The sequence below is a fragment of the Heterocephalus glaber genome, unplaced genomic scaffold (assembly GCF_053883595.1).
Source record: "Heterocephalus glaber isolate CG9 unplaced genomic scaffold, H.glaber_assembly_v1.0 deba00001608, whole genome shotgun sequence".
Taxonomy (NCBI): Eukaryota; Metazoa; Chordata; class Mammalia; order Rodentia; family Bathyergidae; genus Heterocephalus; species Heterocephalus glaber.
The window spans coordinates 37,816,449-37,843,631 of NW_028258379.1; the positions used below are offsets into that span (position 1 = coordinate 37,816,449).

The 27,183-nt window shown below is 44.8% G+C and overlaps 1 protein-coding gene across 3 annotated transcripts in view; it reads left to right on the top strand.

The window, feature by feature from the left end:
* Wdr25 (WD repeat domain 25) overlaps positions 1 to 27,183 on the top strand; it is a 140,106-nt gene that overhangs the window by 102,166 nt on the left and 10,757 nt on the right. The gene's annotated exons all lie outside the window — the stretch shown is intronic.

Genomic DNA, 27,183 nt, shown 5'->3' on the forward strand with positions numbered 1-27,183 from the left:
GATCTGACGAATTGTTTAAAGAGGTGACTTTTAAGCCACATCCCAGGCATGAGATTTTATGATTCCTTGGACTTTGCCAGATGACAAATGTCAGCATTCTGGTCTTCTCCAGCCCAGCCTAATTCATTATAGCAAATGGGCTGTTTGGCTCCCCTTTTTTCTTCTCCTGGCCGATCTCTGCCTTGTGTTTGATGACTGGAGCACATCTCATCACTGCAGAGTGCCTGACTTCATTTCCAGCAGGTCAGTGGGGTGTATTCTGCGAGAGCCAGCTAAGCACACTTCCTTGCAGATGGCCTGATGCTGTTACCACCGGTCTTTATGCCTGCTTCCTCTTGGCGGCGTGCTTGGACTTGGGTGTCGGCTGGAAGCCAGGATGTCTGTCTGTGGTCCGACTTTTCTGGTGCTGTGGGGTCCCTCTCTGCAGACTCCCCCACCCTGCACCCGGCTCAATGGGCTGAGCTGCAGGAGAGCGGGTTCGTGTCCTTCCTCTCCCATTGGCTCAGCTGGGTATCTTCGGCAAAAACCACCGGCAAGCCTGTGTGACTTCCCCATTGCAGTGGCAAGGGACACCACAAGGTCATCTCTAAAGCCAGTTCTCACACTCACGGGAGTGTAGGAAAGTGCTTGGGATGCAAATTAGCATGCAAATTCTGTCTCAGCAGTTCTGGTGTCCAGGAGACCCTGCATTTCTAGCAGGCTCCAGGAGCCACGGGGGAAATCTGTGCGTGGGCTGTGTTTGGAGAAGGCCTGGCTGGAGGGCCTCTGCACCCAGGAGCTCTTGCTTCTCTGCTGTGGGCTCCCTTGGCCTTCATCCTCTGGGATCTGCACTGTCTGTGACCCGCCTCAGCGATGCAACAGCCCCCGACCACCTTCCCACCTGTGAGCTCCTCCATCCACACCGAGTCCAGTTGTCTATGTGCCCCACACCACCCCGGGGGCCCGCACCAGAGCAGGTGCTCAGGGGACCCTGTGTGAACGCATAGGCACAGAGCACCCACCTGCCTGGCCCTGGCATCTGCAGTAGATGGGTCGTGAGGCCAGCTGCTGCCAGATGTGCAGCAGAGGCAGGAGGGCCTGGGAGATCCTGTGTCAGGTGAGGCGTGCCATGGCGAGCCAGGCTCCAAGGTTCTCCACCAGCTGGGCTCTCAGTTCAGTTCCCGGCCTCCCTTGCTTCCACCCAGTGGTGCCTTGGCTCTGCCCAGCACAACCTGGAGCTGCAGGGTTGATGGAAGGTAGGACACGGATGGTGGCCACCTTCAACTTCACTTTTTGTATTTTGGGCCAAAAGTTAAAGTAGGTAATAGAGCAGTCCACCCTCCTTAAATCATGAATCCCATTTGTTAAGGAAGCTCACACAGAGGCTTAAAAATCACATTGCGTGTTCAGCAAATCACTCTCCCCGAAAGACTGAGTTGTGGAACCCCAGCCTCAGCAGATCACCTCTCAGTGGGGGCAAATTGGGCCCTGCAAACTGGAGCAGCCCTGGAAATCTAGGACGCTGGCTCCCGGAGCCGGGGAACCTGCACTGTGCCCCAGTTCCTCTCCCTTCCCGGCTGCGGGGTTGATGCCTGGTGGCAGGGAGCCCGGTGTGCTTTTGATGTCCACCTCCCACCCTACCCTTGAGAAAGCAGCTGTTGCACATTCAGACTTGCTACCCATGCTTCCTGGCCCCCATGGTTCCTCTGAAGCCCACCCCCCCACCCCGGGATCCTTGCAGTAAAATTGGCTTTGACAGGCGGCTGATTTGCTCCGAACACCCCGGTGTTGCTCTGACACGAATCATCAATATTACATGCTTGTTCTGTATCTTTTCTTTCTAAAAAGTGTTGAGAGGGACATCTTGATGTTCAGATCTCGAGCTGGTTTCTTGACCTTCTGCAGCTTCGGCCCAGACCCAGTGGGAAAACCCTGATGCGTCCTCGCCGGAGATGATGGGACCCTTGGTTGCCTGCAGCTGCCCTGTCCTGGTGGACTGTGACCTTCCCCTGGGCAGAGACTTTACCTGCTTCCCTGGTGTCCTCCTACCACCCAGCACAGCGAGGAATGCATAGCAGGCCCCGGGGAGAAAAATTTGTAAGAATGACTAATCACTCTAATCAAGACCAATTTTAAAAACCCCAAGTAATTAACCTACCCAGTTGAAGTAGAACAGAGCCACAATTCATTAACCTGCTTGTCTCAGGCTCTGACTCTGAGTGTCCCGCACACATGGGGCTTGTTCCCAGGGTGCGAGCAACACAAACTGGTGATGCAGTGGAGCTGGTCGGGCCTCCCTGGGTGGGGCCTGTCCTGCCCCATGGCAGGCATCAAGAGTGTGGAAGACGCTCCAGGTGAGTCTAGTGCGTGCCAGCCTTGGGGACCACAGCCTCGGGGGCCAGCCTGGGTTGGGGTGCCCAGGTGAGGGTCCCGGGTGCTTTTTCATGTCTGCCCCGTGGGCAAGGGCACCCTTGGGGTCTGCACCCCTGACGACAGCTGGGTGGAAGGCGCAGCTTCGCCTACTTGGCTCCAAGCACCATCTGTTTCCGTGGCATTGTAGGCAGGTTGCTTATTTGCCCTAATGAGGTTTTGATTACTCCCCATTTGTCTCTTTCATCCGATTTATATTAAAACGCCTTTTTATTTGGACTTCTTGTACTTTATATGGTTCTGATTAAGCTTTGCTGCAGAGTGAACTTTTTAAGTCAGTGAGGCCCAGAGTCTAACGGAGCTAGATTAGCGGTTGAGGGAGAGGTGTCCGTGAGGCGAGGCTGGGCAGGCCCCGCTCTGAACTGCATCCACGTTCGGCACTGACCACGCCCTGCCATGTGGGGGCGCTGCCGGGAGCCCCGTCTCTCCCTGCAGGCCTAGGCGCTGGAGTCACCAGGGTCCCTTCCCTGCAGGGCGTCTGGGCTCAGAAGGGCTCAGTCACACCCTGCAAGCTCACAGCTGGTGGGCAGTGGGTTCAGGCCTTAGAGCTGGTGGTTTGATATCCATATCCTCGCAGGTTCCTGAGAGCGTTCAGTCCACACCTAGGTCTAACTCTAAATTCTCCTTCTCGCCGTCACAGGGAGAGGACATTGATTTATGTCACGAACATTTGCTGAGCCCCAGCAGACACCAGGCTTTGTCCTCCAGCCTGGGGACAAAGATCCAGTTCGGCAAGGGATTTTGGGTGCACGAGGTCTAACCCAGTCACGATGCTGTAAATAATGTTTGCGGAATTCTAACGGAGGGCATAGTCTGCTACACTGAAAACTGCTTTCCTTGAGGTTTTTAAAAATTCAATTAAAAAAATTATTGATTCACAGTTCTTTTACTTGAAAACTTATTTTAGCTTTGCCAGAACTAATAGTGTCCAAAACAATAATGGGCTTGATGCCCAAGTCATTTTTTTTGGTCTTAATATAAGTTAAATACTTAATGTGTATTTTTGGATAGCAGGTTTATTCACATACTGCGCAATCCACTCATTTGAAATATACAATTCATTAGTTTTTCGTATGTTCCCAAAGTAATGCAGCGATCACCATAGTCAGTTTAGAACTTTTTTTTTTTTTTTTTTTGGTACCGAGGATCAAACTCAGGACCTTGTGCTTGTGAGGCAGGTGCCGGAACCACTGAGCTACATCCCTGGCTAGTTTAGAACATTTGTATCACTTCAAAAAGAAACCCTATGTCTTTAGCAGCCCCCTGCTGCCCTAGCAATCTCTAATCTCTATTCTACTTTCCGTCTTTATAGATTTGTTCATTATGGATACTTTACATAAATGGAATCATACAGTATCTCTCATTCTCTTTTTTAAAATTTGAGACCGGGTCTTGCTGTATAGTTCAGGCTGCCCTTGAACTCACTGTGTAGCCCAGGCTGGCCTCAAACTTGCAGTAATCTTCCTTCCTCAGCCTCCTGAGTGCTGGGCTCATAGGCCTGTGCCATCCGCCTTGGGCTTGGTTTTGTGTTTCGAGGGATCGGTCCTTTTTATCTAAGTTTTCAAACTTGTGGGCCGAATGTCCGTATTATTCCTTTCCTGTTCTTTCAATGGCCATGTTAACCATAGTGAGGCTCTTCTCTCGTTTCTCACGTTAGTGATTTGTGTCCTATCTTTGTTTCTTAGCCTGACCAAAGACATAATTGATTTTCTTGATTTTGTCAAAAAATGAGCTTTGTTTTTCATTGATTTTTCTCTATTAGTTTCCTATTCTCAATTTTATTGATTTCTGCTCTAATTTTATATTATTTCTTCTCCTTCCTCCCCTCCTCCTTCTTTTCCACCTCTTCCTTCTTCTCTCACCTCTGGATTTTATTTGCTCTTCTAAGTTTCCTAAGGTGGGAAGCTTAGATTATTTATCTCAGTTCTTTCATCTTTTCTTATAAAAGCATTCAATGCTTTAAATGTCCCTCTAAGCACTGTTTTTACTGCATCCCACAAATAATGGTAAACCGTATTTCCATTTTTATTTAATTCAAACTATTTTAAACTTTCTCTTGTGATTGCTTCCTCTGCTCTTGTGTTATTTAGGAGTGTGTCCTTTAGTCTCCATGTATTTTGGGGTTTTCCAGCTGTTGTGCAATTAGTAATTTCTAGTTTAGTTCTGTTGTAATCTGAGCAGGTCTTGTGAGATTTCTGCTCTTTGACCCTCGCTAAGGTGTGAGTTTTAGGGCCTGGAATGTGTCTGTCGTGGTGAAAGCTCCATGTAAACTTGACAGGAAAGTGCTCTGGAGGGCCAGATAAAGTGGTCTGTGGGTGGCATGGTATGCAGTTATGTCTGGGTGATGGGTGATATTGTTGGGTTAGCTGTGTCCTTACAGATGTTCTGCCTGCTGAATCTCTTCGTTTCTGTTGGAAAAGTATGAAAGTCCCCAAATACAAGAACAGATTACCCATTCTCCTTGCCATTCTATCAGTTCTTTGCCTCGTGTGTTTTGATGTTTTCTTGTTAGGCACATACTCTTTAAAGCTTAATGTTATATATTCTTAGAGAACTGACCCCTTCCTTCATCATTATGTAATACCCTTCTTTTTAAAAATTTTAAATTTCATTTGTACGCGTTTGCAGTTCCTGTAGTTTGCAGTCCTCTGGGGGAGTGGTTACGTGTGCACGTTACGTTAGAGCTCATTTCTTTCTTTTTTAAGGCCCTCCCTCCTCCTCCTCCTCCGGTGCCCCCCTCCCATTTTCATTCCTCTTGATATCATTTGTCTCAGCTCGTGTTCCGGCATAGTATTTACATTAATTGGGGTTATTAGGCTCCTGTGCACGGCACATCTTTCTTCTTCTTCTTTCCCCTTCCCCTCCTCCCTTGGTCCACTTCCCTATTGCAAGGACCCGTCCCCTTGTCCCCTCTCTCCATCCCTTATCATTTTCTCTGCTTCTGCTTTGCCTCTCTCAAATGAGAGATACCATGTGGTATTTAAGCTTGTGTGTCTGGTTTATTTCACACAACATTATGTTTTCCAGGTGCATCCATTTTCCTGTAAATGTCTCAAATGTGTCATTCTTTTTAGCCGAGTAGTATTCCATTATACAGAGACCACGTTTTCTTTATCCAGTCGTCTGTTGGTGGGTACACAGGCTGCTTCCAGGACTTAGCTATGTGATGCCTTTCTTGATTCCTGATGACTCCCCTTGCCTTGAAGTCAGTTTTGTCTCAAATGGAGATAGCTGTTTCTGCTTTTTTTCAATACATCTTTCTCCATCCATTTACTTTTCCCATTATTCTTAAAATTTTATCTCTTTATGAGTCCGTGTTTGTAGTAGATAATGTTTATGTCCCTTGTGTGGAGTTGGTACCTATACATAACACATCTTAATTGCTTTTTCATCCCCTTCCCTCCCTCCCCCTCCATCCATCTTTGTATTTATAGTAGCTCTCAGGTATACAGTATATAGTTAGGTGCTATTTTTCACTTATTCTGACAATCTCTATGTTTTAATGGGTGCATTTAAGCCGAGATAATTATTAATAAAGTTGGCTTAGTAGCTATCGTATTTGTTACTATTTTTATTTGTGACATTTGTTCTTTCTGTTTTTTATTCTTTTCTATTTGTTCCTATTTTTGTCTCTCACTTTTTTTGTGTGCTGAGGATTCATCATTAAACCTAGGCCCTTATGTACGCTACGCAAGCACTCTACCACTGAGCCACACCCTCAACCAAGTTATTTTATTTACTTATTTTGTTTGAGTCAGCATCTTGCTATGTAGTTCAGGCTGGCCTTGAACTCACTTTGTAGCCCAAACGGGCTTGGTAGCAATTCTCCTGCCTCAGCCTCCTGAGTGCTGGGATTATAGGTGTGCACCACCACACCTGGCCCCCTTTGGTAATTTTAACGGAGAGCATTTTCTATGACTCAATTTTCTCTCCTCTTTTACCACATCAATTATGTTACTTAAAAAACTTTCTACTCATTGCCCTAGTCCTTTCTCTCTTTCTTCTGCCAGAAACGAGAGAGGGCCTTTCTAGTCTTCACTGTGACAGCTGGTAGGGGCCCTGGAGGTGAAGTTCACGAAGTATTTTGAGGCCCTGATACTTAGGCCCCAGTTTTTTCTCTAACTGAGCCTTCAGCACTGTCAGTCACAGCTCCGTTTCCCCGGTACTAGTTCCAGTGGGGCTTCTCCTGCCAGCGGTGGCTTTGTCCTCTGTGGGCAGAGGTTTGCCCGTAGCCTTATTTCTTCTCTCCCAGGTTCTCGGAAGAGCTCTACAGTCTGCCCAGCACCCAGACAGCAGTGTTGATTTCTCAGTGCCTCACACACCAACTGCTAACCCGAAGGCCCCTCTTTTTGACTGTGCTATCTCGTGCTCAGATTCTCTGTTTTATTTGTCCATTCACCACCAGGTGGGTGTCTGCGTTGTCTGCTTTTGGCTGTTTTGAACAACGCTGTCATGAACGTTCAGTTATAAAGTTTTGTTTGGATGTGTTTTCTTTTTCTTGGGGTCTGCCTGGGAGTGTTTTCTAATTTCTTAAGAAGCTGATTTAGGATATTAACTTGAGGCCTTCTTTTTAATAGAAACATGTTCATGTTACACATTTTTCTCTAAGGATTGCTTTGTTTGCATCACAAACATTGATGGGATGTTTTAATTTTAATTTAGTTTTTTCCCCCTAATTTTACTTCAACTTCTTCTTGACATGTAGGTGTATCTCAGATTTTGTGTTCATCTTTTTGGCTGAGATATGGGTTTAGAAGAACATTGTTTAATTTTCAAATATGTAGAGATTTTCCAGATACCTTTATATTATTAATCCCTCATTCTGTTACAATCCTAAATATGCCTTGTCTGGTTTTGGTTTTATGATTTGAGGTGGGTTTTACTGTCGGGGACATGGTGTATTTGATGGAAAGAAATGCCCATTGCCACTGGCACTGTCCCCTAAATGACCATGCAGTCAGGCTGGTGGCTGGCAGTATCTGCTCTTCTGTGTCTCGCTCGCTGGGTTTTCCTTGTGTGTTCTGTGGTTATTGAGGGAGGACTGTGGACAGCCCCCTGCTGTAATTGTGAGTGTGTGTTTCTCTTTCAGTTCTTTTCACTTCTTTCTTTGTACACTTAGAAGCTGCCCCTGCAGGACCATCCAGGTCCTGATCTGAGACCAATGCTGACAGAGAAAATACGAAAAATGAAAAGGAAGGAAAAGAAAACAGGGACCTCTGAACAGGTCACTTCTCTGGGCTTTCATCCCTCTCCCAGCCAGAGCTCTGTTCACTTTCAGAGTCGTTGGAAGCTGCTTTGTGTACTTTGTCTGGTTTTCCTGGAAGTCCTTGGAGAGAGCGCTGGAGTGGGGTTATGCTAGCTCAGCCCCAGGTTGATCTGAACTTACTTTCCCTTTGCCTCGATTTCTCCTCTTTCAGCCCAATGCACATGTCTTAAGGTCTTCACTGATGCCCCCTCCACCGGGGGAGTGTTTTCCCAAGCCCCTCGTAGCTCCTGGGGGCCCTCCCTGGCCTATCGCTGTCTGGAGGCTCGCTGTCCCCCACTGGGATGGGGGGGCCATGGTCTTTTCCAGCCTGGTGGGTTGCTCAGTCAGTCTTGGATGAAAGATGGCACCAACCTCCATCAGTGCCCCCAGGAACTCTGCAGGCAGCAGAGCTTGGGCAGTCCAGGTCTGTGCCCCAGCCAACAGCACCTCTGAGGCCCAGGCACGTGGTGCTCCGTGGCCCCTGTCACTGGCACCTTTCCCGGCAGCCAGAGGCTTTCTCACCCCTGCAGAAAGCCTGCGTGGGGCTTCCTGGCAGGTCTGGCATGCAGGCTGGGAGAGCCGGGTGGGGCCTGCTGTCATTAGCCACACGATGCGGTCCACTCTCTGTGCCACATTTAGAGTGGAAAGGCGAGGTAGACGTCTTTCCTTACCCACTGCATGCCCCGACATCAAGCACGTTTCTCTGCTTTCAGTTATAGCTTTGACTTAATATTTTTATGAAAAGTTCTGGTTATCTGCTTCACCTCATTCAGTTGCTCATTGAACATTTGCCAGGCACCTGCCACGTGGGAACATTGCTCTAGCTCACAGGCCACAGGAAGTGCTTCCGGCCAGGGAGCATCACCATTATTCCCCTGTTGCTGGGCTGAGCTACAGCCCTCCATGGCAGCTTGAGGAATATCCTCCCTCCAAATCCCTGTGGTTTCCTCTTCTGGGGCTAACATGTGAGGTTGTGCAGGTTGGACACTGCACACAGACATCTGGCTGAGGTAGGGGTGTTGGGGCTGGAATGCACCCTCTGCCCTGGTATGGGGTGGCCGCCACCTTGCAGGGTGCTATCTGGGCCGGCAGCAGCCCTGTCCCTTCCCCTTCTGGCTGTATGTGGTGCAAGAGGGACCAAAACCTGATGAGAAGCCTGTGGTGGGGTCCCCTTGGGGCTTGGGGTACAAGGAAAGGACAGGGGTGGGAGCACAAAGGGGCACTGGAGACCCAGGTGCCCCCCACGACTTCAGAATGCAAGTGGGGTCATTCTGACTATGAAAACAGTGAATGTTCTTTAAGCTGCCTGGATGGCAGAAGGCTATGAGAGGAAATAACCTATGAATTTCAGCCCGGCCCTGGCCACCGCTAACAGCTGGTATCCATCATTCCAGTTTTTAAATGCATATATATTTACATTTTTATATAATTTCCCCCCTAGTTTAATATTATATCATTAGCATTTTCTATATTGTTAGAAAGGTTTTGGATGCTATAATTTTTAATAATTACCCAATATGCCTCAATGTATTTAACCAGCCCTTTATTGTTGGTTATTTATGGTATTTCTAGTGCTTTCTTTATTACAGCATCAAGGCAGACATCTAATTTCCTAGACAGGGAATTGATCAAAGGGCTCGTGTGGGCTTGAGGTTCTGGGGACCACTGCTCACTGGCTTCCGGGAGGGGTGGTCAGTTCCTGGGAGCCTCTGTTAGCACCCCCCTTCCTTCCCAGCAGAGCGGAGGCGCAGGCAGGGGCAGGCTTGGCCAGAGCCCGGGGGACAGGCACGGGAAGTGGGACCTGTAGCCTGCTAGCCCTGTCCTTCTCAGAGGGTCCCGGACCTGGCTTCTGTGCTCTGCCTGGGCCCCACACACTGACCCATGTCTGTGCACATGCGTGCGCCCATCAGCCCCTGTGGCTCCCCGCGTGTGCACGTGGATGTGTGGGTGTAGGTGGCTGTGATGAGGGTGTGGCCACCTCACTCTCGCACTGCGCCCCACTCCGTGGCCTGAGAGCCAGTGGCCTGAGAGCCAGGCGGGCTTGACTGTCTCCTCCTTCCAGGGCTTTCTTCCCGCAGCCCTGGCTTTGGAGGGCATGAGGCGGGGGCCGGGTGCTATCATCCGGAGGGTGCTGGGCACGGGGCATCTCCTGGGTCTGCCCAAGAGCACCCCCAAGTAACCTGCTTTGGTTCCTCAGAGAAACAGACCCCTCCCCTTGGAGCCCCAGAGAGCCGAGCGGCTGGATGGGGCCTCGTGTTTTGCCGTCATGAGTACCGAGCCCACCCCTTCCATCTCTCCCACCTCTCCCCAATTGCTTCTCCAGCTTTGAGGGTGCTAAGGGGAGGGCCAGCACGCCTGCTGAGCCTCCTTGGAGCCGGGCTGCCGGGAGTGGGGCGGGACCTGCATTGTTAGAACCCAGTTTTAATGCATGGCTCCGTTGTAAAGTGAGGAAAACCAATTTTTCACTTGAGCGGATCAGCAACATAGATACATGTGTAATTGTCTATTTCTGCCTTTCTTCCTTCCCTCGTGTTCTGTATCCGTCATTTAAAATTTCACAGTCTCCACCGTGATGATTGGTTTCTCTGTGGATTTGTTCAGCTGCACTCCAGACTCAGCAAGCGCTAACTGAGCAGCTACTCTGTGCCTCTCGCTGGGCAGCCTGGCCTGGGTAGGCGCCGAGGGGTCGGGGCCAGTGTTGGGCTGCAGCTGGGTGTGACAGTGGCGGTACCTCAGGCTGGCAGAGTGGTCCCGCAGGACACTGCCCCCTCTGAAGCCCCGTGGCCTCATTGCAGTGGCCCTGGCCATCTGGACTCCCCGGGTGACTGTCCAGCACCTGGCAGGGTGCCCAGGACAGTGTGTGCCACTGTGCCCCCCCGCCCCAGTTTCTCCCAACCCTGATCACGGCACAGTCTTCCTGCTCGGGCTGGTGGTGATAGGCGGCCGTGAGCCAGTGCTGAGCAGGGTGCACCTTCCCCGGGCAGGGCTGCACCCCAGACTGCCAGCTCAGTGCCCGCCTCCTCACCAGAAGACGTCCTGACCTGGTGCGGCGATACGGGCTTCGTGGGCTGGTCGGAAGCCCAGAGACATGCTCCCGTGTCTTTGATTAATTTTTAACAGGGAAACTGAATTAATTATTGCTTAAAAGTGCGGGTGCTCGGAATGCAGGAAAGGAACCAGAAACAGGAACTTAGGTGGGAACCCCAGCCCCAGGGGCCCGGGGAGGGTCTGTGGGCCCTGCATGGGACACTGGCCAGTACCTGCCTTCCCGGAAGAGGCCAGCGATAGGCTCAGGACCCCTGGGGCATCCCTGGCTCTGGGGGCAAGGGGTGATGTTGGCTGCTTTTCTCTGTCCCCTTAGGCTCCAGAGCCACATGACCTGCCCTGCAGAAAGCTCCAGGCTGTGTGTGGGCTTACAGTGAGTGGGCTGTCCATGGAATGCTCTGCTGCTGCTGGGTCCTGTGACTTACAGGGAGCACGATTGGCCTCCCAGGGCTTCCTGCCCCTCCCAGGAAAGCCATTTCTGGCTCTCACCCGGAAGGAAGGGCTGCCCTGGGAGCTGGCCCGCATACAGCCAAGCCCCAGCCTGAGTGGGAAGGTGCTGCCATGGGCTCCTTGCTGAGGTTGTCCGCTCTCTCCTGAGGTGGTGGTGGTGACCCCAGCCCCACCCATGTCCTGAGCTGTCACTTGAGAAGCCCTCATCGGGGGCTCTGAGCACCTCCCTGAGGGTGAGGAAGATGAGGCCTGTCCTGTGGGGCTCTGCCCTCACCACTGAGGGGCCACAGTGTAGACAGAGTGCAGCAAGACAGAGGCTGCCATGGAGGCCTGCTGGCATTCTAGGTGGCATGTTGGGGAAGCTGGGTTGGTGGAGGGTTTTAAAGGATGCATAAGAGTCTTCCAGGTAGTGAGTGAAGCTGGGGGATTTTAGGCCCGAGGAAGGTGAAAGACACATAGGCACAGCAGGGGTGACACTGAGGGGACGGACAGTAAGGAGTCTGCGTGGACGGAGACCACAGAGTGTGTGTACACGTGGAAGTGCAGTCACGTGCCCCTATGCACTTATTAGAGGAAGGGCAGAAGTAAGGTCAGCCTGGTGGTCTGAGCTGGCCAGAGCAGGGCTGAACCCCAGTTGTGTTTAGGTCATGACCCAGGGCTGAGTACCCCAAGGGAGGTGCTGGGGACCCGGGAGACCTCCCAGGAGACATCCAGGCCCCTTGTGCCGTCGCCTTCGTGTCAGTCCCTCCAACCATGAGAGGATGGTGTCCTCCCCCAGCATATGGCTATTAAACCACACCATCTTTAAGCCTCATTAAGGAGTTTAAATGCTAATGAATTTAGAGAGGGGTGTCTCGGGGCCTGTGTTTCCTTGGCAACGTTTGAGAGCAGGTGCCTTATAATGAGCTGTACCTATTTTAAAAGTGAGCCGCCAGGGCTGCTTTGATAGGCTGGATCCCAGATGCTGATGGGCAAGTGTGAACAAAGCCGGTGGAGGCCAGTGAGACGCTTTGTGCTCTCTGAAATATCATTTCTCTGGTGGTTTCTATAGAAACCACTGGCACCTTGGTAGGAGAATTGCTGAGCTCCAGGGTTTCACTTAATACAACACAACATCGGCCCTGGCCTCAGCCGCCTCAGCCCCGGCCTCTGAAGAAGGTTCTGGGCAGAATGAGACAGATAAATGTTGCCACAGTCATACTGCTGCTTTCATTGTGTCCGCTTGGTACCTCCTGCTTGATTTCAGCCAGTCCCCGATCTGCCTGTTATTTCAGGCCCAGCTGAGAAGAGAAAGAATGAACATTGGTGGTGCTAATTCCTCCCCACAGAGCACTTTAAAGAAACTTTTTGTTATTGAAAAATTTAAATATATACCAAAGTAGAGAGAGTGTTTAATGAACTTCATGCAACCAGCATTCTGTTTGAATTGTTAGAAACTGATGGTCAGTATTGTTTTACCTGTAATCCCACCCATCTTCCGACAGCTGCTGCCCCCCACCACTGGGTTATTTTGAAGCAACTCCCAGACATCCTATCATTTCATTTGTCAATACTTTTGTTTCTTTGCAAGATAAAGATTTGGGAATGTCTATAATACCATTATCCCTTCTAACAATGTAGCAGTAATTCCTTAATACTATCAACATTCCAATCTGTGTTCAAAATACCCTGGTTGCCTCATAATTTGCTTTAAACAGTTGCCATATTCAAATCACAATCTAAACATTTGACTGATAAGCCTCTTAAATCTTGGTTAATCTGTAAGTTTCTCTCCTACTTTGTTTTCTTTGGAACTTATTTATTGGGCAGTAAACCAGTTGCTTGTCCTTTATTTTCCTGATTGCATCCCTGTGGTGTCATTTAACACATTCCTCTGTTCCCTGTAAGCATCATGAATGGCTTCGTCCCAAGAAGCCTCTGATACTGCAGCTACCCATGAGCTGCCTCAGGCTTGCATTCTGCTCCTGTGTCAGTTTTTGATGCTCATCTGAGGTGTTCTGTGAACTGTGGTCCCCTGATCTGTGCATTCACTTTCCAAGGCCCCAGATACCCACTGTTAGTTGTGGTTCCAAAGTATTAAGTGGAAACTCCCAGAAGTAAAAGATTTATGAGCTGTCTACTGCCTCTGTTCTGAATAGTGTGATGGGAAGTTGCACTGCCCCCTCTATCCTAGTGGGATGTGCACCATCCCTTCGCCCAGCTTATCCACAGTGTTTGCACGACCCTCCTGTTAGTCACTTGGGAGCTGTCTTGGGTATTAGATTGACGTTTGTGTTACCACACTGCCTGTGTTTAAGGAACCATTCTTTTACTTTATGGCCTCAAGTGTAAGATTAGTGATGCTGGCAGTTCAGGTATGCCAAAGAGAAGCTGTAAAGTTCTTCCTTTATGTGAAAAGGTAAAAGTTCTTAATAAGGAAAGAAAAAAATTATGTGCTGAGGTTACTACACTCTATAGTATAGTAAGCTATTTTGAGAGAGACATAGTCACAATTTATTGTGGCATATTGTTAGAATATTCTATTTTATTATTAGTTGTTGTTGCTGATCTCATACTGTGCCTGATTTATTAGTGACACTGTATTGTAGGTACGTGCTGTGGTATGGTTTGGGTGTGGTTTGTCCCCTAAGGATTCGTGCACTGTGGTTCTTGGTGTGTTGAGAGGTGGGGCCTAGTGGGAGCTGGTTAGATATTGGGGGCACTGCCCTAGGAAGGGTTTAATGCTGGGTTTGAGAGTGAGTTGTTTATGAAAGAGCAAGTGTGGCCCCGAATTGCTCCTTGGCTTCCTGTCTTACCATGTCATTGCTCTCGTACCCTCTCCTGCCATGATACCATCTACTGTGATATACTTTAGCCAAAGAGGCTCCCAGCATAGCTGAGAATATATTGGTGTCATACTCTTGGACCTCCAAACTGAGACAAATGACCTCCTTTCTTTATAGGTTACCTAGGCTCAGACATTCTGTTATAGCAGTGGAAAATGGACTAATGCAGTGTGTGTGAATAGGAACAGCCAGTATATAGAAGGCTCAGTCCTGCTCTTTGTGCCAGACAACACTGGGGATGTTGGAACACATCCTGAAGATCATAGGGGCTGCTGTATTAACTGTCCTTGTTACCACTGAGCCAGTCTGCTGTATCGATAATTCAGTTTCTTTACTTACGTACCTCTGATGGGCATTTAGGGTCGTCTCCAATTTAAGGCTATTATGAATAAGGCTCCTGTGAACATTCATGAACAAATCTTTGTGTAGATATATATTTCATTTCTTTGGGTAAGTGGGAGAATTTCTAAGTAGTATCCTGGGTATACATTTAAATTTGTAATAAGTTGCTAAGTGATTTCCCGAGTAGGCGAGCCATTTCCCCTTCCCAGCAGGAGGACGGCAGAGTTTCAGTTGCTAACCAGCACTGGACATTTTCAGTCTGCTTCATTCCAGCTATTCTAGTGGGCATGTAGTGGTGTCTGATTGTGGCTGATATCTTTCCCTGCTGACTAATGATGCTGAGCATTTGTTTGTGAATTATTGACCATTGGAACATTTGCCTGTGTGAAGCATCTCTGTAGATCCTTTGCTTATTCAAATGTGTTACAATTATTACTGAATTCTGAGAGTCTTCATTAATCTGGAATTATTTTCTCACATTCTGCAACTTTTTGTGTCCAAAGAAATCTTTATCCAGAGACTGAAAAGATTTTTCTCTTCTGTTTTCTTTTAGATGTTTAATAGTTTCTGCTTATATAGTTAGCTGATGTTTCATCTTAATTTAATTTTTCTGTACAGTGTAAGGTGAGGTTGATTTTTTTTAAGACTGTCCAGTTGTTTTAAGTGCCATTTGTGGAAGACAGTCCTTTCCCAATGATTGTTTTTGGAGCTTTGGTGAAAAATAAAATGTACTGGGTAAGTGTGCCCTCTTTTTGGTTCTCTATTCTGTTTTGGTGAGTGATCTATCATTTATACCATGCTCTCTTGGTCACTGTACCATTATTGTTTTTTAAAATTTTATTAGTACAGTACATATTCTCAGTAGCTTTATAATTCTTAAAGCTGGGAAATATAAGCCCTCTAGTTTTGCTTTTCTTTTTTAAGATTTTTCTAGCTACTTTCAGTTCTTTACTTTCCCACTTAGATTTAACAATCAGCTGTCTTCTACAAAAAAAGCCAGCTGACAGTTTAATTGGGATAATTTCCGACCTGAAGGTCAATGTAGGGAGAACAGACATCTTAATGATATTGGCTCTCATGACCCATGATCATAGTGTGTCTGTCTATGTAGATATTCTTTCGTTTCTCTCACCAGCATTTTTCAGGTTGCTGTCTTCAGATGTTTTATATATTGTTGCACTTATTACTTAGAATTTAGTGTTTCTGGACACTAATGTGAGTGGAATTTTATTTTTATTTCATTTTCCAATTTTTTGTTGCTAGTATATAGAAATGATATTAACTTTCTTGTACTATGTATCACATGACTTTTATTAAATTTACTTCTGAGTTTTCATAGATTTGTCATAGACTACCTAGGAATTTCAATTTATATAATCATGTTGTTTGTGACTAATAATGGTTTTATAACTTCTTTCTGATATGTGTGCAGCTGTTCCTTTTTCCTGTTGTATTACAGTGAGTAGAACCTCCAGTACAGTGTTTAATAGAAGTGGTGAGAGAGGATGCCTTTGTCTTGATTCTTTCTTACGGGGAAAAGAAGTCAGACTTTTCCAATTAAGTATTTACTATTAAGTCAGGTTAAGAATGTTACCTTATATTCTTATTTTTCTGAACATATTTATTATATATTGGTGTTGAATTTTGTCGAAATGATTTTTACTGCATCTACATTTTTCCTATATTCTGTTAATATGTTGAGTTATGCTATTAAAATATGCTCAAGCATGCATTTCTGGGACAAACCTGACTCAATCATGATGTTTATCCTTTTTATATATAGTGTAGTTCACAATGGCTAATGATTTGTTAAGTGTTTACTCTTTTTTTTTGGTGCTGGGGATTGAACTTGGGTCCTTGCGCTTGCACAGCAGGCGACGAAACCACTAAGCTAAATCCCTGGCCCATTTGTTAAGTGTTTTAGTCTTTATTCCTTATATTCTTTGGTTTTGATGAGAAAGGAATATTGTCCTCAAAAAAGTGAATTGAGAATGTCCTATTATCATATTTTCTAACTGTGTGGGATGGGTGTTCTTTCTTCCTTAAATGGTTGATAAAATGCCCCAGTTATGCTATCTAGCTGCAAGTTTTCTTTGTATGAAGATGTTTAATCACAAAACATTTACAAGTATATATAGGGGTAGTCAGGCATTCTATTTCTTTTTCAGTGGTGTTTGTATCCTTTTTTCGTTTGCAGGGATTTTTCTGTATTACCTGAATTATCAAATCTGTTGCCTATAGTTGTTCTGGATGTTTCTTATCTTTCAGTGGCCGTGGGACCCTCATCCCTTGCTGTCAGCCTGAGTGTCACTGTGGCATCTCCGCCTGAACATCTCCGGTAGAACAGGGTTGAGGAGGCTGAATTCTCTGTTTTTGTTTATCAAAAAAGTCATCTTGCCTTCATTGTTGCAATACTGTCCTTTCCCTTTACACTTTTATGAAGGTATAATTGACTTACAGTAAACAGAACATGTTTGACATGTAACATTTTTAAGATAGGCATTTACAGTGAACGCTCAAGTTACAACCTGCCTGACATACAACTTGGGTTACAACCGAAATTTTAGTTTTTAACTTATGAACAAAGTCTTGAGTTAGGACCCAAATGCAGGCTGCTTGTGCTTCTAGATGTTCTCAAATACAGATTTAACCCTTAGAGAGTTCTGGAAGGAACATGACAACATCCTTTCCTGTGTGGGGTTCATTGAGAAATTCTAGGCCAACGTCTCTCTAAGGACACTGAGATCTGCCTGTGTACAGGAGAGAGATTCTGAAGGCTGTGTAGAGGAGCCTGAGCCTTCATTGACCAACTTGAGTTACAACCAGCCCTTGGTAATGGTTGAGTTTGTAAGTCAAGGATCCACTGTCTCCATGAAACCGTCACTGCGATCAGGGTAAATACGTCCATCACCTGTGGAAGCTTTTGTGCCCCTTTGCTTACTTCTAGGAATTGCATAGTTTGGGGCTTCTGATTAAAGCTGTGATCCAGTTAGTAGTAACTGTTATATGGTGCAAGTTATATTGTGGAGTTTTGTATTTTTGACTGGGTATTTGGTACTCTTGCAACATTTGTTGAAAACAACGTCTATTCCTTAAACCTCTGTGAAAAATCAGTTGGATAAATATGTGTAGATCTATTTTTGTGTTTTCTCTTCTATTATTCTAGTTTCTTTGTCTATATACTATTGTGTTTATTACTGCAGTCTTATAATAAGTCTTGAAATCAGCTAGCATCTTTCAATTTTGTCCTTTTTCAAAGTTGTTTTGGGTAATCTAGTCTTTTTTGTATTCACATTTCAATTTTACAATCACTCTGCCAATTTCTAACAAAACAAAACAAAACAAGAACTTACTTGAACTTTGAATGATATTGTATCTAGTCTGTAATTTGAGAGAGAATTGCTCTCTTAACAACTTGAGATTTCCAATCTATAAGCACAATAAACTTCTCCATTTATTTAAATCTTTAATTTGTATCACTAATGTTTTATTGTTTTCACAGTACAAGTCTCACCTTTCTTGGTCAGAGCCATCTCTATGTATTTATACTGTTGATGCTATTGTAAGTAGCATTTTAAAATTTCAATTTCCAATTGTCATTTTAGTATATAGAAATCTAAAGAGTGGATATTTGAATATTTGAGTTCTGTAACTCTGCCAAATTCATTATTTCTGGTTACCTCGTTGTAGATTCTATTAGATTTTTACATGCATGATCATGTTATTTGTGAACAAAGGTGGTTGTAGTTCTTTTCCAATCTGGATGCCATTTCTTTCTGTCTGTCTCCTTTCTTTCCTTTTTAATTTTATTTTGTTTTTGCTGTGTGGTCCAGGCGGGGCTTGAACTCGTGGCCATCCTCCTGCCTCAGGCTCCCAAGTGCTGGGATCACAGGTGTGCACACCACACCTGGCTCTTTCCTGTTTTTCTTATCGCACTGGCTCAAACCACCAGAACAATGTTGCCTAGAAGTAGTGAGTGGACCTTCTTGCCTTTTTTCTGATTATAGAGGAGAAGCATTCATTCTCTTTCACAGTGACGTGTGGCATTAGCTGCAGTTGTTCTGTAGGTGTCTGTATGAGTTTGAGGACACTCATTTATTCCAAGTTTGTCAAGAGAATTTACTTATTTATTGGAACTGGGGACTGAACCTAGGGAGTGCTAAACTGCATCCGAGCCTTTTTCATTTGGCCAGGCTGGCCTCAAACTTAGGGTCTTCCTACATCAGCCTCTCAAATAGCTTGGATTATGGGCATGTGCCCAGCTGGCTTGCTGAGACCTTTGTTTATTTATTAAATCATGAATGAATGTTGGGTTTTGTCATATGCCTTTTCTGCTTCTACTGAGGTGATCATATGGTTTTTGCTCTTATTCTGTTGAGATGGTAAACTTTGTCAATTTTTTTTTAAATTCTTTTTTGGTACATTTTAGGTATACAATACGTTTACATTTATCATTGGGTGTTTGTACCTGTACATGTTGTATCTTGGTTCTTATTTTTTTCCCCATTACCTGTGCACCCTTCACCCCCTCCACCCTTCCCTATTTATATAGATTTCATTTCCAATTTTTCTTTTCTCATAATTTTTCCTTTCCCTTCTTCCCTTTTCCTTTCCCCTCCCACCACCCCTACACCTTAGGACCTTTTCCTATTTCAAATTATCAGTTATTTGTTTTAATCATTAAAATCCTTATTTAAAAAATCCTTATTAAAAACTTTCAGTTTCTCACACTAGAGAAACTTACTTGGTATTTACACGTGTGTCCTATTTATTTCACTTAAGAGTATCGCCTCAATATGCATCCATTTAGCTATAAATGACTAGTTTCTCATTCTTTATGGCTGAGCAGTACTCCATTTTATTAAAAAACTACATCTTCTTTATCCAGTCTCCAGTTGATGGGCACTTGGGTTGCTTCCAAGCTTTAGCTATTACAAACTGTGCCGCTATAAACATGGGTGGACATATATCGCTGTGGTATGATTCTTTTAATTCTTTGGGGAAGATACCCAGCAGGGGAATAGCTGGGTCAAATGGGACCTCCAGCCCTAGTTCTTGAGGTATCTCCACACTGATTTCCACAGTGGTTGCACCAGTCTGCACTCCCACCAACAATGGAGAAGAGTTCTTTTCTCCCCGCAGGCCCGCCAGCATTTGTTATTGGTTGATTTCTTGATAGCAGCCATTTTTTGTGGGGTGAGGTGGAATCTCAGTGTTGTTTTCATCTGCATCTCTCGAATGACCAGTGATGTTGAACATTTTTTCATATATTTATTTGCTGTTTTTACTTCTTTGTCTGAGAAATGTCTGTTCATTTCGGATGCCCAATTTTTGAATTGGGTCTTTGAATTTGGGGGTTCTGATTTTTTTCAATTCTTGATATATTCTAAATAGGATTTTCAAATTAGAACTACCTTGCATTTCTGGGATAAGCCCCCCTTGATCATGATACCTCATTTTTATAATTTGAGATGCTGTTAGCTAAAATTATCTTAGCAATTTTTGCATCTATGTTCATGAGGGCTATTGATCAGAATTTTTCCTGTAAACTTTTTGAATGGGCTTAGGCCCAAGGAAATTCTGGTTTCATAGAACAAATTGGGATGTGTTTCTCTCTCATCCATTTTCTTTTCTTTTTCTTTTTGTACTGGGGATCGAACTCGGGTCCTTGGCTTGCGCAGCAGGTGACGAAACCACTGAGCTAAATCCCCGGCCCCTCTCATCCATTTTCTGAAAGAGTTTGCATGAAAGTGACACTATTTCTTCCTTAAATATTTGCTAGAATTGACTAGTGAAGCCATCTCAGCCCGAAATTTTTTTTGGTGGGACGGTTTTGAACTTTAAATAAAATTTATTTAGTATATATAGGGCTATTTCAGTCTCCTGCTTATCTTTATGTGATATTTGGTAGTTTTTGTCTTTCAAGAAATCGTTGCAGGGCTTAGGATGTAATTCAGTGGTAGAATGCTTGTCTAACACGTGAGGCCCTGGGTTCCACCCACATTACTGGGGGGTGAGGGGAAGAAAGGCTAGCAAGGAAAAGGAAAGTAATGGAAAGAAATTTCTCCATTCATCAAAGTTGATTAATTGTTTGGTGCCAAGTTTTTTTATAGTATTATTGTATGTATTTGTATAGTTAGTGATTGCGCCTCATTCTATGCATTCCTGATATCGGGGGATGTGTCTTTTCTATTTTCCTCCCTGGCCAGTCCAGATAAAGGATTTTATGAATTTTGTGAATCTTTTCAAAGTACCAGATTTTGTTTTCATTAGTTTTTATTTTTTGTTTCTTTTCTGGCATTTCCCCCCACCCCTATTATAATTATTTCCTTTCTTCCACTTCAATGTGGAGTTTAGTTTTACCTTCTTTTTCTAGTTTGCTTCAGTGGAGGGTGAGGTCATTGTCTCGGGACTTTCATTCTTTGGCTGGATGTTTATTGCTGTTCATTTCCCTCGCGGTGTCACAGCCATACCCCACAACTGTTGTTACACAGTGGACCCTTGGTTTATGAACTCAATCAGCTCCCGAGGGCTGGTTGTAACTCAAGTTGGTTGTAAGTCAATACAGCTGAGATCTGGACGTTTACCTGGGTACCCACTATAGACAACAAGAGGCAGATGAATCTTCATTAACCTAATTAACCCAGTTGTTCGTATGTCAGGCCGGTTGTAATTTGAGGGTCCACAGTATTGTGTTTTTATTTTTATTCAGTGCAAAATACTTTCTAATTTTCTTTTTGATTTATTCTTAAACCATGGATTATTTAAAAGTGTGCTATATAGATTCCAACCACTTGAAGACTTTCCAAGTATCTTTGTTATTTTTAATTTAATTCCATGTGGCCATTAGAATATACATTGTGTGTGTGTGTGTGTGTGTGTGTGTGTGTGTGTATATATATATATATATATATTTTTTTTTTTTTTTTTTTTGAGCCAAGGTCTCATTATGTAGTTCAGATTGGTCTTGGTCTTGAACTCACTATGCGTGCCAGGCTGGCCTTGAACTCATGGCAATCCTCCTGCCTCAGCCTCCCGAGTGCTGGGATTACAGTTGTGCGCTCCCACCACACCTGGCTACATTGTATATTTGAAAGCTTTTAAATTCATTGAGACATATGCTCTAGGGAATGGTCTGTTAAGATAAATGTTTTATGCACCTTGTGTATGCTGTGTTGTTGTGTGCAGTGGTTTATAAGCATCCGTTATATTGATTATATCAGGCTGGCTAAAGCGTTGTGAAGTCTTCTGGACCTTTTCTGAGTTTTCTGTCTTATAAGAGCAGCTGTCCTATGGCTTGAATGTCTATGCCCTCCACAAATCCCAATGTTAGCGCTTAAACCACAAGATGATGTATTAGCAGTGGGAGGTGATTGGGTCTCGAAGGCTTTGCCCTTCGGAGTGGGAGTAGCGTCCTTCTGAAGGCACCTTTGTCTTTCCACCTCTTCTGCTACGTGAGGACAGCAAGCAGGTGCAAGCCCCTCCGGGGCTTCCAGAACTGTAAGAAATACATTTCTATTATTTATCAGTCATCCTGCCTACAGTATTTTGTTACCGCAGTGGGAACTAAAACAAGCTGGTTGAAGTTTGTGAGTGTGAGTGGATCTATTTCCTCTTTTAGTTCTATTAGTTTTCCTGCACTTGCTTTTGGCATTGTTATTGGCTGCCTAAATGCTTTGGGTTGGTATGCTCTCTTGATAAATGGAATTGACTCTTCCGTCGCTGAGAGGGCTCTCATCTCCTAATGTTCTGTGCTCTGGAGTCTACTTCATCTGTTCTTCACATATGCGTTCTCTGGTTGTTAGGACCACGGTTCACCTTTCTACTTTTACCTACACGTTTCTGTGTTTAAAGTAGGTTTCTTTTAGGCAGCCGAGAGCTAGGTCTTGCTTTTTAATTTTAATCCTATCTAATGGTGCCTCCTTTGGACTCCAGGGAATTGATCTGGTTTTAATTTAATGTGATTATTGATGTGGTTTGTCAGAGAGTGTCATCTTGCTCTTGTTCATTTGTTCCATCTTGTCTCCTACCTTCCTCCCTTCCTCCCTTTCTCTCCTAGATTAATTTAGTCTTTTAATGATTTCACTTTATCTTTTTTGTTACTTTATTATCTGTGGCTTTGCATTGAGGGAATGGTTGTTTACCTTCAAGTCATATCATATCTCTTCTTCTGTAAGAACCTTACAGCAATCTACAGATTTTCAGTCCCCCCTTGAGGTCCCTGTGCTGTGCTTGGCACACATTTTACTTCTACATATGCTGCAATTCCCATAATATACTATTATTATAATTGGAAATAGCTATTGAAAAACTATTTTGATAATAAAAAGCATTGTACATTTTCTTGCATAAATACTATTTTATTGTTTTTCATTTGCGTGTGTGTAAATTCAGATCTGGTGTAATTTTCTTTGTGCTGTAAAGACTTTCTTTAAACATGCCGTGTATTTTTGGTCTGCTAGTTAATAAATTATCTCAGCTTTTATTTGTTTGGAAAAAAATGTCTTTATCTAAAAAGATATTGACAGTGAGTGGGTGAAGGATTTAGGTTGGGAATTGCTTTTTTCCCTTCAGTACCTTGTTCACTTTCTCTAGTTTGCTTTGTTTGTGGTGAGAAGCTGGCTGCTGGTCTTGTCTTTGTTCCTCTGTATGTAATTTTCCTATCTTTTAGGTTTTTTTTTTTTGTTTGTTTGTTATAGGTTCCAAGCAGTCTAAATAATGTGCCCTGGTGTAGTTTACTCTACGTGTCTTACACTTTGCTTGCTTGCTTTCTCCCCCCCGCACCTTCCTTCCTTCCTTCCTTCTTTTTTAGGTACTGGGGATTGAACTCGGGTCCTTGCACTTGTGCAGCAGGCAGCGAAACCACTGAGCTAAATGCCTGGCCCTACTTTGCTTTATTTTTTAAAAAATCTATGGGTTTACCATTTACCTGAAATTTTTTGAAAACATTATTTCTTTGATTTTGTTTTTCCTCAGTATCCACCTCTCACTGCCCTTTTCTAACTTCATTCATGTTAGGGTTTTGGATTTGTTCCTCAGCTCAGTGTCCCTCTGCTCCTCCTCTTCTGCAGTTTCTAATCTTCCACGATTAGCAGACGTTTTCTTTCACTGTTACCTGTTTGGCTTGGGCCTCTCAGGCCTTCCATGTGTGTCACCTTTGACGTTCTCTGGCTTCCCTCTTGCTTCTTGCCACACTGTGCGCCCTTCTGTGTTCATCCCATCACCTGCGTCATTCTGAGGCCTATTTCCGACTTTCTTCATTATGGGAGGCATTTTCCTATTTCTTTCGAGATCCAATAATTTTTTATTGTGGTGTTGGGGGTGCAACCCAGGGCCTTGTCCGTGTTCAGGTTGAATGTTGCTACTACTGAGCTACATTCCCAGAGCGTACGTTTTTATTTTGAGACACGGTCTCAGTAAGTTGTCCAGGCTGGCCTTGAATTTGCAATCCTCCTGCCTTCGCCTCCAGAATAGCTAGGATTTACAGATGTGAGTCACCATGCCTGGGTCATGTCTGATAATTTTGGATTGGATGCCAGACATTGTGAATTTTACCTGCTGGGTGCTCAATATTTTTGTGGCTCATTTACATATTCTTGAGATTTTTTTTTTCTTGGATGTAGTTGTATTGTTGGAGGCTTGCTCTTTGAGGTTTGCTTTTAGGCTTTGTTTGGTGGAACAAAAGCAGCCCGATTCTAGAGCTAACCTCACCTTATTGCCCAGTTGACTCCCTGATGTCTGCTGTATTGCAGAGCGTGAATAGTTCCTAGCCCCATGCGAAACCCTGAAGTTGTTTTGCTGGTCCCTGTTTGGGGTTCTTTTCCATTCTCTGTGGTTTTCCCACATGAAGAAAGCACTGCTTGTGTTGTAGATCACAGAAAGAGGAATGTTAAGATCTCCAGATGCAGGTGGGCCTGGTCTCTTCCTCTTCAGTTCTTTCAGTTTTTTCATTGTGTATTTTGAAAGCCTATTGTTAGGTATGTACATATTTCGGATTGTTATGTCTTCTAGATAAGTTGACACTGTTATGTTTTCCTAAAATCCTTCTTGCTCTTGGCAGTGTGCCCTGTTCTGAAGTCTACTTTGCTTGATATTAATATGCCACTCTAGCTTTCATTTGATCAGTCTTAACATGAAATACTTTTCATGCTTTTACTTACACTCCATCTATTTCATTATATTTAAAGTGGCTCTCTTGTAGATGAGACTGCAGTCTTCTTAGTTTTATCTATTTACTTTTGAGGCTAGGTCTCACTGTGCTGGCCGGGCTGGCCTCAGACTACTAAAAATCCTGCCTCAGCTTCCCAAGCAGCTGGGGCTGCAGCTGCACACTGGTTTCATTGGCTCTTTTACTCTGAAAATGTTCATTTCCATTTACCTTAGCACATATTGGCATTAGCAGCGAATGACTGAAGACAGCTTAAGCTTGCTTGAGGTTCTCTAGCCCACAATGTATATCTAATTAGGTTCTATTATCAAGTTACTCATTTTCTGTTAATAATGTATATTCAACTACAGACCCTCCATTAAATTATGGGGCTGTAAATTCTCTTAAAGGAAATCCTATTTGAGTATCAAGCTACCAAGTTCATACTAGGTTAATTTCATTTGCTTATTTTTGCTTCACATTTTAGAGATTGCTTTTTAAGTTAGTTGTGTTGTATAACTGAATTTAATGAAATATGTACATGGATCTAGAAAAGATTGGCAAGGTACAACTTACGGGCCCAGTCTGGTCTATGATCCATTTTTATATGGCCTGTGAGCTCAGAGTTTTTTGTTTTTTGGGTTTTTTTTTTTTTTTTTCATTTTTGAGACAGTCTCACTATGTAGTCCAGGCTGGCTTCGAACTCACTGCGATTCTCCTGCCTCAGCCTCCTGAGTGCTGGGATTGCAAATGTGTGCTGCCACACCTGGCTAATTTTTTCATTTTAACCAGCTCTGCCCACTCCCCACCAACAGTGCAACAGTGACTATGTGCGGCTCACAAAATTTAAAGTACTGTACTTTCAGTCTAGCTCTTTTCAGGAAAAAAATCTGCATTCCCTGTTTCTTGAGTCAGATCCATGAACCACAGTAGATTAGAGAAATCATCAAAGTTCTGCCTGAGACTGTCTCCTTGGTTCTGCTCGTGCCCTCTCTCTGGAGGCTGTCTTTGGTTCACTTGCCTTTGTTTCAAATTTAACTTTCTGCTGTCTTTTGTTGTGTCCCTTCTGCTCTCGCCTACTGGCCTTACACATGTTTCTCCAGCTGTGCGTTCTCCCCTGGACAGCGTGTCCTGGACAGGGCCCCGAGGGGCAGGCAGGGGCGGCCTCCTCCCAGGTTCCAGAGCCTGGACGTCCTTGCATTCACCCCTCGTCTCCACGGACACAGGGTTGTTCCCAGCTCTGCCTTTTTACAAGGGTGTGGCTCTCAGTGGTACTGTGCTTGTCTCCTTGGGATTTTGCTGGTATAATTTTGGGGTCAGTTGCTAGAAGTGGGGTGCTGGGTCCTTGCCTATGGCTGAGTGACAGCCTGCTCAAAGTTGCTCAGACTCTCCCCGTGGGGATGGTCCATTTACCCTTCTGGCAATGGGGTACAGATGCCCAGGGTCCCCACAGCCATCTCCCAGAGTGTGTGGCCAGACTCTGGGGTTTTGCTGGTCTGATGGATTAGAAGTGGTATCTCAATGTTACGATTTATATCTAGATTGCCACCAGGTGCCTCATGGACTCATAGGTGGCTTTTAGAAGGCAATTGGATTATGGGGGTGTGACAGCTGCCTTGCTATCAGGAGGTGGGGTCTGATCAGAAGAGGCACTCACTGGGGGGCCCTGCGAGGCTGTCTCCCTTCCCGGCTTCTCCCTGCTCTTTGCTTCCTGGCTGCCATGAGGTGAGCCGCTGTCCTCCACTGGACCCTTCACTGTGCTGCTTCTACCTGGAGCTGCCCAATTACTTGAGGACTAAAACTTCTAAAACATGAGCCAAATAAGCCTCTCCTCCTTTAAATTGTGGTTCCAATGATGAGGAAAGTGACTAAGAAACCCGGTGTAAGTTAAGATTGAATCGCCTTCATTGTGAACAAGGCGGAGGGACCATTTCCTGTCTTATGAGCTGTCTCCTTGCCCATGTTTCTGTAGAGTTGTTATTCCTTTCATCTCTTTCTAGAAACTGTAGTACAGTTTGCAAATACAGGTTGCCAATATTTCTAACATTTGCCTTTTCTTGCTTTACTTATTTGCTATTTATTGACTTATTTCCTGCCAAGCAGGCACTCTTTTAAATTATTGTTTTCATGTAGTCAGATCTATTCTTCTTCTCTCTTATTGCTTCTGCCATTGGAGCCATAGTTGGGGAAGTTTCTGCAAGTCTCAGGTTGTAGAGAAATTCACTCATGGTTTCTTCTCATTTTTAGTGGTTCTTTTCTTTTTTAATGCACATTTTTGTTTCTTTTTTAGTGTTTCCATAGCATTTGATAGTCATTCTTCTGTGTGATTGGCCCTTCTTGTGGGAGTGTAAACCTCAGAGCCAGACCTGTGCCCTCCCTCTGGTGATCTTTCTGTGCATGCTGCTGCTCACACCCCAGCATTTGAAGCGATCATTATGCTTATTTCCAGGGAGAGGAATTGAAACTGGGGGGGAAAAACCTGCCTGAGAACTGGTAGCTCTGTTCTGGGGACAGGAGTTCTGCTGACCCAGAAGGGAAGGTTTAAGGGGAGCTGCTGTGTGTTGGGCCCTTGATGAGCACAGCACATTCGTGACACCCTCCACCCTCACTGGAGACCAGAGGGCAGGAGCCTTGTTACTCTCCTAGGGGACCCCTCGGGCCCCCGCCTGGCACCGTGCCCTTGTTTATCCAGGCCCTCTCTGGTGACAGTGCCTTAAGCA